The sequence below is a fragment of the Monodelphis domestica genome, chromosome 8, assembly GCF_027887165.1.
Source record: "Monodelphis domestica isolate mMonDom1 chromosome 8, mMonDom1.pri, whole genome shotgun sequence".
In the NCBI taxonomy this organism is placed as follows: Eukaryota; Metazoa; Chordata; class Mammalia; order Didelphimorphia; family Didelphidae; genus Monodelphis; species Monodelphis domestica.
In genome coordinates this window covers 141,450,772-141,467,096 of record NC_077234.1, presented here as the reverse complement: position 1 = coordinate 141,467,096, position 16,325 = coordinate 141,450,772, and positions in this window count along the sequence as shown.

Below are 16,325 nucleotides of genomic sequence, written 5' to 3'. Positions count from 1 at the left end.
TAGCAGCCAAAAAAAAACCTGGAGGTTAACATAGTGTAAGATAATGTCTTTTGCACCTCAGGTGAAGAGCTCAACTTTAATATGAAGTTAAAAGTAAGAAATAGGGAAGAAAATGAGCTTTAAAAATAACAAACTTGACCAGAGGAAGTTACTATGGTGGCAAAAAATATGTCAGACACATACTTAGAAGAAAAAAGATAATGAAGTCAAAAGAGGTATAATTGGTCTCACAAAAAAAAAAAAGAATTGCCAGAAGTGCTTAAAATGGATTTAAAACATCAAATAAGAGATATAGAGGAAAAATTGGGAAAAGAAATTGGACTGATTCAAGAAAATCATTAAATAGAATCTTCTTGGTAAAGAAGGCACATAAAATATTGAAGGGGAAAAACATTAAAAATAAGTCAAGGTACAAAAATCCACTAAAAAGAAAAATACCTTAAAAAATCACAAAATTGGTCCCACACAGAGTGAAGTATAAACATTCACTGAAGAGAAGAAATTGTTTTTGTTAAGTGGAAAATAAGTACAAAACAAAATGAAGATAATTCCTTCAAAATCACAATTGGCCAAGTAGAAGCTAATAACTCTATGAGACACCAATAGAATATTTTAAAAATAATAAAAATAAAAGAATGGAAAAAATGAAGAAAATGGAAAATATATCAAAGGAAAAACAATTTACCTGGAAAATAGATTGAAGAGAGATAATTTAAAAATTATTCAACTATGTAAAAGACATGATAAAAAATGCATATTATTGAAGAACATTGCCCTGATATCCTGTTATCAGAGGCTAAATTAGAAAATTTAAAAATCTATCAATCACCCCCTGAAAGAGATTTCCAAATAAAATTCCCAGTAATTTTGTAGACAAATTCTAGAGCTCTTAGACCAAGGAGAAAATAGGGAAATAGTCAGAGTAAAACAATTCAAATATTATTAAACTTCAGTCAAGATAATGTAAGATTTAGTAACTGCAACATTAAAAGATTGGAGGGGTCAGAATATGGTATTCCAAAAGGCAAAGAAGCTAGAATTATAACTAAGAATCAGCTACACAACAAGCCTAAATATAACCCTCAAGAAGAAAAAGTGGATATTTCTTGAAAATCAAGACTGTAAAGCATTCCTGATGAAAAGATCAGAGCTGAATAGAAATTTTGACTTTCAAATACAAGACAATAAGGTAAACAAACAAAAAAAGAAATCATAAGGTATTCAAAAATATTAAACCATTTATATTTTTACATAGGAAGATGATACTTTTAACTCCTAATAATGTTAGCATTATTAGGGCTGTTAGAAGAGGATTCATAAAGAGGGGGACAGGTGTTAATTGACTATGATGGAATGATATATAAAGGAATAAAATTAATAGATGAGAAATATGCACATAGAAAAGGAGGGAAGAATGGAATAGAATAAATGATCTCATAATAGAAATGAAAAGAGATTCATTATTTTAATAGAAGATTAAATGTAGAAAATCTTGAACCTTACTCTCATCTCATCTCACTACTTTTGACTTAAAGAGGAAATAATATACACACTCTGTTGGTTTAAGAAAATTCTGTTATCCTTCAGGAAAGTGGGATGGGAAGGGGATAAGAGGAGGAGGGGGAAGCTATTAGAAGAAAGGAAAAATTGGAGGGAGACAGTTTTCAGAAGCAAAATACTTGAGGAAGGAAAAGATGAAAGAGAAAAAAATAATAAACAGGAGGGGGGGATAGAATACAGGAAAATAAACTATGAAAAATTTTATAGCAGGTTTCTCTGATAAAGTTCTAACTTCTAAAATATATAGAGAATTGAGTTAAATTTCTAAGAATACAAGTCATTCACTAAATGATAATTGACCAAAAGATATAAACAGGCAGTTTTTAGATGGAAAATCCAAAGCTACTTATAGTAATATACAAAAACAACAAAAAATGGTTAAACTATTGGGTAAAAATTACACAACTTTGAGGTACCACCTCATATCTATCAGATTGGCTACAGAAAAGGGATATTATAAATGTTAGAGAGGTTGTGGGAAAATTGGGTCACTAAAGACCTGTTGGTGGAATTGTGAAATAATCCAACATTTTTGGAGAACAATTTGCAACTATGCTGGAAGGGCTATAAAACTTTGCATTCACTTTGACTCAGCAGTACTACTAGTAGGTTTATATGCCAAAGAAGTCAGAGAAAAGGGAAAAGCACCTCTATGTAGAGAAATTGTCATAGCAGATATTTTTATGGTGACAATGAATTGTAAAGTGAAGAAATGCCCATCAATTGAGGAATTAACAATTTGTGGTTCAAGGATTGTGGTGAAATGCTATTTTACACTAAGAAATTATGAGAAGGATGGTTACAGGAAATTTGTGGGAAGTCTTATATGAACTGATGAAAAATAAAAGAAACCAGGAGAACACTGCACATAGTAACAGCAATATTGTGCAATTATCAGTTGTACATGACAGCTATTCAAAATAATTCTGAAGGACTTATGATGAAAAATGTTATTTTCTTCTAGAAAAAGAACTCAGTATGAAGTATGATTAAAGCATATGCATGCATATATGTGTGTATGTATCTTATTTTTCTTGTTTTTCTTTCATAATGTAACATGGAAAAATATTTTGCATGACTTCATATGTAATACCTACATCAATGAGAGGGGAGAGGAGAAAGGGAGAAAGATAATGTGGTATTTAAAAAATAATGTTAAAATTATTCATAAAAGTAATTAAAAATAAAATATTAAATATCTCCAAAAGAGAATCCAGATGTGTTTGCTCTTAAAGTAGTTATTATAATTCTTTAAAATAGAGTAACTTTTTCATTTTACATTTTATTTTAACTTGCATATCTATAATTTAGGGCTATTTAATTCTGAATTTCTACAAATCATTACTTCAATGCTTCTTAATTTATGATTTATCTCCTCTTGATCCCCAAAAATCTTTCATCTATAATCTGTTATCCATTATTCCTTTCATCCATTTTTTTCATTTGCCTCCTTATAAGAAATTTAGATTATATTCTATGCAAGGAGATGAACTATCATTAAACTCTCCAGCTCCTCTTTTTTAAAAATAGAAACAAACCCCAGAGTATCCCATTTATTATTCTTATAATACCATAAAAGAAAGATCAAAATAACATGGAAAAATGTTTAGATTTATTTGCATCCCAGCAAATATAATTTAGAAAAAAAATGTTGTATATTTTTTTTTCTGAGGCTCCTGACTCTACTAACCATTTACTTCTCATTAGAGACTTTGTAGTAGAGTAATGTTGTCCCCTTTTAGTATTATCTGGCCAAGTTGTTTTCTTGACTTTGTTTTAGAGTGAGTCTCCTCTTCATCATCCAATACAAGATTCATGTACTCATCAAAACCAATTATGCATCCCTCTATTCGCATATTTACTTGTTCATATAGCCAAACCTGAATCGGGACTTGTGGAGATATCTGAAGATGAGGTTGATGGGCTGCACCTTCTGCACTTTCTGGCCCTGGCCTCAGTACGCCATGGTGGAGTGTACAATGAGAGCACTGAGCATAAGGCTCCTCAGGGAAACCACTAGCAGAGCCAGAAATCAGCTCCTCTCTTTTAAGCATCCAGGAATTAGATCTGCAATAATAGGACAGATCTTTTGTTGTTCATCTTCCTTATGCAACAAGTTGCAACAATAATAGTATTACTTATGAAAAATAAACAAGAATAACAATGATAAATTATATATGCATGAGTAATTATTTGTCACATAATTATAAAACACACATATATATATATATAAATACACACACACACACACACACACACACACACATATATATATATATATATATATATATATATAATATGTACTTCTGTGTTCCACAGTGTCAGTTAAATAAAAGAAAAACCTCAAAGGGTTTTTAGAAAGAATTTTAATCAGGTATTTGACAGAGGAAAGAACTAGAAAAAGACATATGTCCTCTCTAAAGTCACTGTGAGTTTTATATTATGTAGTGTTCAATTAAGTGTACAAGCTTATTATCCCACTCATAGGCAGTTTCCAGAAAGGGCAATTTCCAGATGTTTCTTGAATTGTACATCAGAAGGTAAATATAAACACGAAAACTTGGGCAGACCAAAGATGATGATTTTTCTAGAGAGTTGATCATTTTTGAAATATTTTTTTTTCTTTCTAGCTTGTACCAAAGTTGACCCAGATGGCTTCAATGACAATAGCAATTGCTCAGTTACCTGGTAGCTAGTAACTAGAAACATGTCTCTTTTCTTTGATAATATTGTGTAAGGAAAAGGGAAAACATGTTTCTTTATCATGTATCACCAAGCTTCAGTATTTTCCAAATAACAAAGTCAACTCAGGAAAATTAGATTGAGTCTACTCTTTTAAATTAATAATAGTTACACCACGAATACCTTCCCAATTTTCTTTTAGTGTAGGGGCTTCCTTGAATAAGAATTTTATTGAATTAGGTATTATAGACTCCACGGCTGTAGCCTCTTTAGAGAGGAAGGAGGTTAAAAACAAAAACAAAACAACTTCAAAAAGTTCAAGCATCTACCTTAGAGAATATCAAAACCTAATAAATCCTTTAGGATTGAGGATAGTCATTCAATACCAGGGAAATAGCAATATTCAATTTCAGCTGACTCTTTGAACCCAAATCTTCATATATATGGATGCAAAAAGAAGCCTAGGTAATCATGTCCTAAAATTTTGGACCCCATTGTCCTTCAGCTTTGTTCAAAACTTACTGTTTCAGAATTCAACTCAAAATGAAATAAACTCTAGGATTTACTGTGCATATGAAATAAATAATATATGAATAAGAAAGGCATATGTATAAAAAGTATATATTAGTAAAGAAAACTTTCTTTATTATGCATTTTGTATCATAAAGTTTTCCAATGTCATTTTTATAACTAACATTCATATTATTTTAGTGTTTCAACAAGATAATATAGTTACTTAGTACATATTGCCCATACTTTCTTGACAGCATTGGTGTTTGTATATATACCCCAAATTATGAAATACTGTGATAGCCTTAGCACTCCCTTTTCTCCTTCCCCCACCACTGCCCCATCACATTTATAAATTTGGTTTGGTATTGTTACTATTGCAGATCCATATGTTTTTTAAAATGATAAATAAAGTTAAAATTGCCTTAAATTTCCTTTCTTCTCCTACATTTATTTTGATGATTTTTACATTTTAATTCAAGCACATCTTGTATGATCAATTGATTTCTTGAAAATAAACTCTATGGAAATATTGTATTTTAAAGGAACAGAATTGAGAGGGGCAGAACTAGTGGCAGCAAAAGGAAGAATAGGGAATAAGATCCAAAGATTCCCTGAAAATTGATGCTGTCAATGAAGGATTTGGGACAGGAAGATGGGGAGTAATTTAGGATTGCTTACTCTTAAAGATGTTGTTTAAGGCAACTGTCTAGAGATAGGCCTATCGCCTAAACTAGCAGTTTCTAACAGTAAGGTCTCTAGATGTTCCCAAAAGGTTATAACCCATTACAAGAAAGCACAAGTGTTATATAAAATTAGTAGCCTTGGGAAATCTCTGGTAATTTCACCACCTTTTCAGATTTCAAACCTCTTTGTAGGTTCTTGGAAGTTATTAAAGTCTACAGATATTAAATGTTTTGCTCAGGGTGACACAACTAAGTGTCAAAGATGTGATTTGAATCTATCCAGAATCCAAATACAGAATTGTGCCTGATATTCCACAAAGCCATAATCCAAATGGGGACTATCCTACCATATTCTCTCAGTTTGAAATAAAAATGCAAACCCATGATGGGCATGATTAAATTATGTATTTATTTAATTTCCTTTATCTTCCTTTATTTTACTTAGGAGAAAAAATATATCATTAAGTCGTAATGACTGGAAATGTTTCATCACACACAAATGTTCCACTATAATAGCATTTTCTTTTCTTGATATTTGTTCTATATTTTTAAAACCAAGAACCCCACAAAAAGAAACAAACAAACAAAAAAATAGAATGAGTACAACCATCCTCAGCATGGAAAATTTGTAAAAGTCTTAAAAGATGACTATTGGAATTGCTCTCTATCAATTCTGGGCTCCCCAGATAACAACATGAGAGAAAATTGGTAGAATAGTGTTTCCTCGAAAAAGTACTATGACTGACATTTTTGTGAGAAAAAAAAAAGGCAGCTGAGATTACAGGGTATGTCTAATAGAGCCTCATGCCTTTAAGGTACGTTATCTTCTTTAGCATTTTTGTAGCTGGCATCAAAAGAATGTTTAGGACAGGATAGGATCATGAAATTTATAATTTCACAGGTGCTTGACTGAGGTGGGCAGAGCTATTCTCCTAAATAGGCTAAATTTTTGTTGTTTTACCTTTTAAAATGATTGTTTACTTTATAAACAACACATACTTTTTACGTCTTTCAAAATCATTAAATATCCCATTTATAGTATGTGCTAAAAGAAACAAAAAAACACCTAGTACAAATTAAGTGGTTTGTCACTAACTTAATTATCATAAGCTCTCTTCCTCTAAATATTTACTTGTTTATCATTTTTTCCACCTCTGGGCTGCTCTAGGCCATTCTCACTTCCCCTGGCCCCATCTGTTCCACCTCCTTCTCAGCTGTTATTTAGAATACTTTAAGAAACTCAACACCTCTCTGCTATTCAATCTGAGCTTTCTCTGTATGAACCAGATTTCAATTTCTCCTTGCCTAAATTTTCCCCTATGTCTGAAGCTGTAAATCTTCATATTTTCTGTGAGTGCCCTTTGACTAATTTTGAAAAGCCTTTTAAATGATTTAACATGCATGCAGGTCACACCAATTGTCCCTAATTTACTCATTCAAACCTCCTTCTATTGATGAATGACCTATTAATTTATCACCTGCATTTTGAAAGGATGAAGATTCTCATTCTTTTGGAATATTTTGAAAGCTTTGCCCAGAACAAAACAGATTAAACAAAAGATATCATTTAGTTTCACTTCTGTGAATGCCAAAAATTTAACTCATAAGTAACAAGAGCCATTTATTTTTCTTTAATTTTTAAATTGTTATTTTCTTCATAGTCTAGAAAATGATGAAGAAAATGATAAAAATTCAGAGAAAACATAAAAGAGTGTGTACATTTTGAAGTCTTTAATAATTTTTATTTTAATAATAAATTTTCATATGTTTTCCAAAGTTATATTGTCCATATTGTCTCCCTCCCTTCTTCCTTTCCCCCTCCCAGAGTTGACAATTATTTCAATCTGAGTTATGGATTATCATGTAAAACATTTCCATATTCATTTTTGTTAGTAAATAATCTAATAAAACCAAAACCCCAAAACATATACCCAAATAAACAAACAACAAATCATGTTTTCATCTGCATTTCTACTCCAATAGTTCTTTCTCTGAAAGTAGAAAGCATTATTTTTCAGATATCCCTCAGAATTGTCCTGGATCATTATATTGCTGTTGGTAGCAAAGTCTGTCACATTTGTCTGTGCCACAATATTGCAGTTACTGTGTATAATGTTCTTATTCCATTTATTTCAATCTGCATCAGTTCACATAGGTCTTTCCATCTCAGCAAAGAGCCATTTAAAAGGTGATTTTAAATACTAAAGTTACAATATGTAAGTAAAAATATCAGTTGTTTATATCTTGTTATAATAAAATATGAAGAAGGTCAGGGACATAGGACGTCATCTCTAAACATTCCATCATTCTTTCTATGGATAAAATAACAAAATGTTAAGAGACATAGCTTCCTAGGTCCAATATAATAAGGGTGGGCACTGGATGGAGATTATTTAAAGAAATGGAACATATAATTGTGATCCATATAGAATTTATGCTTTTGATAGAGGGACAAAATAATGTAGATGAACAAATTAAGAAATAAGAATTGAAAAGAACTTTTATTTGCACATTGCTTGAGTGAATAAATATTTAAAATTGTATGTGATAAGTCTTTCAGTGCTACATGAGATCAAAGGTCAGAAATGTTTTAACTTGGTATACTGTAATCTTAGAAAAGTTCAAATGACTTCAACTCCAAAGAATAGCTTGATTATTGCAACAGAGTTAAAATGGTTAGGCATTACTTTTAGAGAATAATTGATCAAGTCAAATCATTTTAATATACCTATTTATCATCTTCTAAAATCCTAGCCATAAAGATTTTTTTAACTTCAATCTCAAGTGAAGATAGATATTATCCAGATCTAATCATTGTTCCAAACTTACCCATTCAAGATTATGAGTACTAAAATTATCTTCATTGACAAATACTTGTTCTATTATTTCTACTAATCTGTCTTCCCAGGTCTATCTTTATCCTTGTCAATGTTGCTACCAATTTGACATCTTCATATACTTTTAGTTTCCTGTCATCTCACTAGCATTACTATCTTCCCTACACATTCATTTTAATGATGTATTCATCTTCACTATGATTCCTGTGCCTTTTCATTCTTTTTTTAAAAAATAAAATCCTTACCTTCCATCTTGGAGCCAATACTGTGTATGGACTCCAAGACAAAAGAGTGGTAAGGGCTAGGCAGTGGGGGTCAAGTGACTTGCCCAGGGTCACATAGATAGGAAGTGACTGAGACCAAATCTGAACCCAGGATCTTTCATCTCTAGGCTTGGCTCTCAATCCACTGAGCCACCCAGCTGCCCTCATCTTTCATTCTTATTGACTTACAAATTTACAAACTTAGGTAACCCTCATAATTTACTTTTTTTTCTCTTCTTCCTTTCCAGTTATTGACCACATCAATGAAGCTGGTAACTAAAAAATATTGGAAAATCCCACTGTCTTTAGGGTTATTTGTATAAACCATTGGGAATTCAGTCCTTCAACAGAAGTAGGAGTTATATCTGTAACACCCCAGATAGGATACTACAAATACAAAATAATGTAATATACATATATGTATGTATATGCAAGCATAAGGCATATAAACTATGGTATTGTTTACTGAAGTGTATCCCTATTCTAATGCAGATTTTAAGGACTAAACACCATAAAGGTGCTTACCTTTATACACATTTATGCATATACACATGCAAACATACATATATGCCATTGTTTTATATATATCTTCTGACAAGGAGATCAGTATACCAGAAATATGAATATTGATCTGAGGTCGAAGTCTTCCAAGGTTTTCTCATAAGACATTTGCTTTAGTAATGATAGCTAACATTTATATAAAATTTAATATGTGCCAGATAAGGCTCTCAGTGTTTTATGATTTGATTCTCATCAGAATGCTAGAAGATAGGTATTTACATTATCCTCATTTTACAGATGAGCAAACTGAGGCAAATAAAGTTTAAAGTGACTTGCCCACAATCCCATAGCTAGTCCATGTCTGACACCAGATTTAGACTCACATCTTTCGGAATCAATGTGTTAGCCACTTTTCCACTTAGCTGCCTACTTTAAACTTAGGACTGGTGAAAGGTGACCTAGATTGAGAAGTTCACCACTCCAAAGGTTTGGAATTATGAGTCCGAAAAATGAAACAAAAAAGGCAAGGCACAAGAGCAAGGGGAAACAGAAATGGAAGAAAGGAAACTTTCATAATAGTAGTAAAAAGTAAGTAGTCATGAGATTGCTAGCCCTGGATTTCAGATCCAAGACACTGGGCAAATAACACATGAGGACTGTTGGAGTAAAACATGCACTGCTAAAAGCCTTGAACTTCAGATATTTCCATTCTCCCCTCATCTTCTCTCTTCTGAAAGTGTACAATTTTGTTGAGTCTTCCTTTTTTTTCCCTAAAAGTTTTATTACACTTTTGTGTTCAAAGTTTACTTTTTCTCTTAAGTCAGAAACGATGATAAAAATTACTGGTCACCAACATTGGCAAATAATATATGTTACTATTCATTTGCCCATTTAGGGAAAGGGGAAATTTTTGGAATGCTCAGAAGGAAAGAGAGATATAGTTTAAAAACTAAAGAATTGATTCTCTGGATCCTCAATCAGCAGGGATTCATGGACTGATTGTTACCACTTTGCAGAGTAGTGAATATAGTTTTACTGACATTTTTTTCAGGCAAATGAGGCAGTAGCATTTTTCAAATAATAACTGCCTGTGCTGGCATCAAGGTTGGCATCTATAATTTTTGCAGGCTTAACTTGAAAGGAAAGCCAAAGGGAAGGAAACAAGGGATGGCTAGAGGATTAGGATATTAAAATGATGCTGTATTATTTCAAATTTGATTCTCCTGTGTAATGGGTACTATTCTCCATTTCATCAAACCCCATTTCTCAGTTAAACTAAAAAATTAGATCTTTCCCAATCTGAAATAAAGGTATGGTTGTATATCATCATCCCCTTTCATCTAGCCTCTTTTGGAAATCTGTTTCATTTACCTATCAATAGATATATAGGGCAAGTAGGTGGTAAGGTGGATTGAGTACTGGGGCTGGGACCAGGAAGATATATCTTCCTGGTTCAAATATGGACTAAGATATTAACTAGTTGTTTGACCATGGGCAAATTGTTTAATCCTTTTTGCCTTCATTTTCTTATCTGTAAAATGACCTAGAAAAGGAAATAGCAAACCACTCCTCTATCTTTGCCAAGGAAATCCCAAATTGGGTAAGGAAGAGTCAAATAACTGAAATGACTGAACAACAACAAAAGAAACAACAAAAACAAAAAAAAAAACAAAAAAAAAATTGGCTGAGGCCATCCCCAAGGGACAGTTATCATGATCTTGGCTCTCTTTGTTAAAATAGGGGTGGCTTGATCTCCCCAAGAAGACTATTAACTGCATGGTCTTTATCAGAGTGGCTCTGATCTTCTAATAAAAATACTTGAGGTAGTCAAGCCTTACAAAGCAATCAATAATGCTTAATTGTCAAAAGGTTGTGATCATCCACACCTCAATGCTTCCCTCTTTTCCTAGCTGTAGTCAATAATGACATTCCCCAAACCACCTAAAAATTCTTTCCTATGTCTCAATAAAGTTCCCAGCCCTGCTTTCTGTGCACTGAATTAACTAAGGAGAACAATGTGACCCACTTTATTATCATTTATACTCATTATTGATAATAGTAATATGTGATAAATATTTGATAATAATAATAATAGATCAATTGAGAATATCTTGTTTAGAGAAAATGTGCCTAGGTTTTCTTGATATTGGCATTTTATTCAACAGAGTAGAGAGAAAAATCACCTCCAAAGTACAGAGCAGTTTAGTTCACACAGTGATGGAGAGTGATAACTGATAGCATCCAGGTATACCAATGTTATACATATTTTATTTATATGTGTTATTTCTGTGTGTACATTTACATTTTTACTCTTTGTTTAAATGTTTTCCATTGGCTTCTTGATCAACAAAAACCTTGGATTCTGAGAAATTGTCTTGTTTGACAAAAACAGTACAAAGCAATATAAATGCAAACAAAAAAAAGAGCTTATAGAAAAATGGTCTAAAAGTTCCCTTTTTATTTTACACATGAGTAAATAGAAATATACCTTCCTAGACTGCAGACCAAAAGATTATTTAATATGGCCTCTCACACCATGAGTCCCATATGACACAGACCTTAGAAACAGATAATTAGAAACTTAATAACCTGAATAGATGGGGAATGGGGAATGGGCGTAGGGTGGGGTGAGAGGTATAGAGCAAGTTTTAACCAGATATGGTTGCTAAATTTTTAATATGAAAATTTAGACCTAAGAAATAATTATTCGCTACATATCCAGATTTGATTTATTGTTCTGTGGATTGTTTAGACTTAAGTGTTCATAGTATGGATTATACTTTAAAAGTTTACTTGCTCATCCTTACAAAGACTTTGCCTAATCCTCTTATATTTCCATAAAAAAACCTTTCTTTAGTTATTGTTATATTTCTATGTCTCACATGTGCTTAGAGAGATAGTTATAGTTACTTTAAACAGAATTTCTCTCCATATATAAACTTCCTCACTGAAGTAGTAATGTATTGAATTACTGATGGATTTTTGGAGGCCTTAAATCCATATCCTGCTATTTCACTGAATCTCTTAAAGTTTTCAAATCCTTTCTTTGTCAGTTCTCTAAGGTTTTCTATATTTAATAGTATCACCTAAAAATTCAGATAACTCTATTTTCTCTTTAAAAATTCATTGCCTATTTGTTTTCTCTTGTCTTACTATATTCACTAGCATTGAGGGCATTATGTCACATAATATGGAGAAGAGCTTCCTTGCTTTATCTACTAGCTTTTTAGAAGTTGTCCAGTATTTCTCCATTGCAAAGAATGTTAGCTCTGACCTACTGCAAATTAAAAAAAAAAAAAACTCTTATAAAGATCAACTTCAATCATTAAATACACATATTTATGCATACATGTTTATGTATCTATGGAAATATGTTTATAGAAACACTAAGAGAAATGTTTTATTTTCAATTATTTTTTTTAATTTTCATAACCTCTTATTTCTAAATTTTGCTTGTCAAGCTTTTTGAACTCTAAAAAGTGCTTTCATTTTGTTCTTTCCATGAAAAGTTTTATTTAGTTCATGAAGCATTTGAATGACTAAATATAGGCTTTGTCATTTTTTTAGGCCAGCAATACCTTTTTATAGCATTATTAAACATCTTTAAAAACAATCAACATGAGAAATGACTTATTTTTTGGTTTCTTCCAGAGGAATGACTTAATTTCCTCTCATTTAAAAAATATTTTGATAACAACAATAACAGCATTTTATACTACTTGAAAGTTTGGAAAATATTTTATATATGTGATTTCATTTTATTCTTACAGTAAACCTGGGTGGAAAGTTATTATACCTAATTTGCAGGTAAGGAAATGAGGTAGGTAGAAATTGAAGTGAAGTGACTTGCTTAGGATCAAACAGTTAATAAGCGTCTTAAGTCAGACTTGAACACAGAAATTCCACTCTTCTGATACATTACCTATTTGTTTTACCATCATCAGCATTAATGCTTAAGTTCATCTTAGAGCTTGTTCATTTTTCATGAAAAATTAAAAAAAACATTTTATTTCATGTAAAATTTAATTTTTGCCCCTGTACTTATTATAAATTAAGAAGAAGGTCTTACTCTTGTCAGAATATTTTCCCCATGGTTTATGAAGGATTTTTTTTTCTGGATGATTACAAAGTTACTTTAATATTAAAGTTCAGAAGCCTCATAAGGCATCTATGTCAGTGATCTATGGATTCCACTACTCTCTAATTTATTAATCTTTAATTCTTATGATTCTGGCTCTTGTGAGAAAATATATGATATTCAAATTTTTTCATTCTTTTTTCCCCTATGAGACTAATTATTTTCTGATTTTCTCAGTATAGTTTATTTTAAAAATAAGGAACTTTTTCTTGTGTCTTCTAATCTTTCTGATTTTCAGTTTTATTCTTAAATTCTTTCTTCTTGCTCCATATTTTTTATTTCTATATGTACTAATTTCAGTTTCAGAAAATTCCTTATTTTATGTATCCCTCATAATCTATTTTCTGTTTCTTAGAATTCTTCAAGCAGTGCTCTTAATTCCTGCACTTACAGTTTTATTTCATCCTTTAAAAATAATTTTAATAATGTGACAAATATATGTTTTGATCAAATTCATTTCAAAATATAAACAACTCCTCTTTGCATACATGTTTATTGATTCTTGACTTATGAAGATAAAAAAGAATTAAATAAAACCAAGCACCACAGGGGCAAGTAACCTTGTCTGACAAAGAAGAAAATCTACTTCCATGTTTCTTTCCCTCTTTGTTGTGAGATACCACACCCCTTCCATTTCCATACATGTAATCACTCCCCTTGACAACCTTTCCCATTCTCTCATAGGTCTCCTTCCTCTAAAACACACATAAAGGTCAAGAAGCTGTAAGAAAAAATATCATTTCTTTACTGTTCATTTATCAGCTTGATAGGTATGCGTCCCTAATTCCTCTCTTTCCATCCACTCAACTGAGATACACAGAATCTTCACTTCGTAATTCTTTCCTCCAGAACTCATTACTTTACCTATAGAAGAGTATTTAATCTAAGATACCCCCTTTTAACTCTTCTCTGGTGGGAAAGAAAGAAAACAGAGCTATGTTTAAAAATAAAATTAATTTAAAATAAAAAGAATTAAAATATTAATGAAAAGAATGATGTTTGAGAAAATGCCATAGACTTTCATGTCACTAAGCGCTTTTGTACCTCCTGCAAATTTCTCACTTTTATTCTCTTGCCAACAGCAGGATACCAATGGAATATGCTTCTATCTATAAGTTATCTATCATTCTTTCTACATGTTCAGGTCTCCCCTTTACATTAAATTTTTCATGGCAATCTTTATACCTTTCTAAACATATCTATATTTACTTTTAATATATTGTATCTATACTAGTGGCTTGGTGTTGTAGCCAAATAACATCCAATGTGCTTGACAATTGTGCTCTTACTATTTGTGTTGGCATTTGTCCATTCAATATGATAGAATACACACACACACACACATAATACATACATACATACAAACATACATACATATATATATATAAGGTCACTTTACTATTACTGTATGGGAAGAATTTGGATATGAAGGCACATACTTTCCTAAGAATTTAAAGGTAATTAACACAAAATTAAAATTAAATACATTTCTATGAAAATGTGTAAAAGTGGCCATTCAAACTATCTCCGGCTTTCTAATTAATTAGCAGTACAAAATTTGCTTTTTCAAATAGGCATTTTGTTGACATTATTTTTCTGCTATTATTGAGTGTATAATTTTCAAATATCCAACAATAAAGGAAATTTGAGATTGTGTTCTAGCATAAATCTTTGAAGAGTATGTTGATACTATTTTTTTCAGAAGTAGTCCCTTGTGCCTAATTCTGTCTGTCTTAACATTTTATCACTCAAGACTATTTTAAGACTGACAGATTGTGATCACAGCTGTGGAAATGCTTGACCATTGACTAATTCTTTTTTTACTTAAGACTCCTTTAATTGTACACTTTTTCCTCTAAATATCATGAAAAAAATCACAGCTGGCTTTTTTATAGGTATTTTTGGTTTATTTAGAGAATATGAATATAAAATTGAAAAGACTGTGAATCTATAACAATTCTCCCATTAAAATATCATTATAAAACATTCAAATGTCAGTATATTACCTCATTTTCAAAAATGTTACTCTAATAAAATAAAGATATTTATAATAAGCTAAAGGAGGGGGAAATTACATTCATTGCCAAACATTGAAGAAAAAAATCTTCATTATTCAAAAACTGATACTTTATTATTTGGTTACGGACCTCCTCAAATAATGACTATATTTACTATTTCTCACTGAAAGCTATGTGTTACATATTAGGACTATAAAATAATTTAAGAAATAGAAGTAAATAGACAAGTTATTTTCCAGGTTTGCAGAAAGAAATATATACATCTAGAAAAAGTAATAGAAATAGAATTACTATTGTGTGGTTTTAAAAAATATTTCATAGCTCTTATATACTTTTATATACTAAGTATTTTTAAAACTAGTGAGTAGCTGTGAACTTTTTTTGAGTATTGTTCCCCAACCCCATAAAAGGGTAGATTATCATGAATATTATTTCACTTTTCAAAAGGTAGACTTGCAAAGAACAAATTAGTATGGGATACTAAGTGATCAGTTGGATGCAAAGAAGACCCGAGTTCAAATTCAGCCTTGGACACTTACTACTTGTGTGACCCTGATCAAGTCATTTTACTGTTGTTGTTGGTTTTTTTTTTGGGGGGGGTGCCTCAGTTTCATCATATGCAAAACACGGTTAAAAATAGGACCTAACTTGTAGAACTGCAGTGAGGATGAAATAAGATAAGAATTCTAAAGTGGTTAGCATAGTTTCTGTTCGGACAAAATAAACATCATATAAATATGTTATTCTTATTAATATTATGACACAAACTCTAGGTTGAGGTTAAACTAGGTGTGCATTTGAAAGGAATGGCATGAAAAAAGGAGAGGAATTTGCAAGAATAGGATAATATATAATTAAATTACTTGACCATAACATAAATATTGTGAAGGAAAGAAATTTAAACTCAGATGGCCTTTGAGAAAAGATGTATTAGAAGATCTGACTCAAAGGTCTTGAAGATGAAGAATGACATTAGAAGGAATGAAACAGAAAGTTAAATGGAAGTGTAGAAAGCCATGATTTACATTTAAAGGGACTTTTAAAATTTAAGAAATGTGTATGTAGGGAGAAGTGATTTGGACGGGGAAATATGAGGGAAAATAAGAAATGAGAGAGATAGAGGAATGACA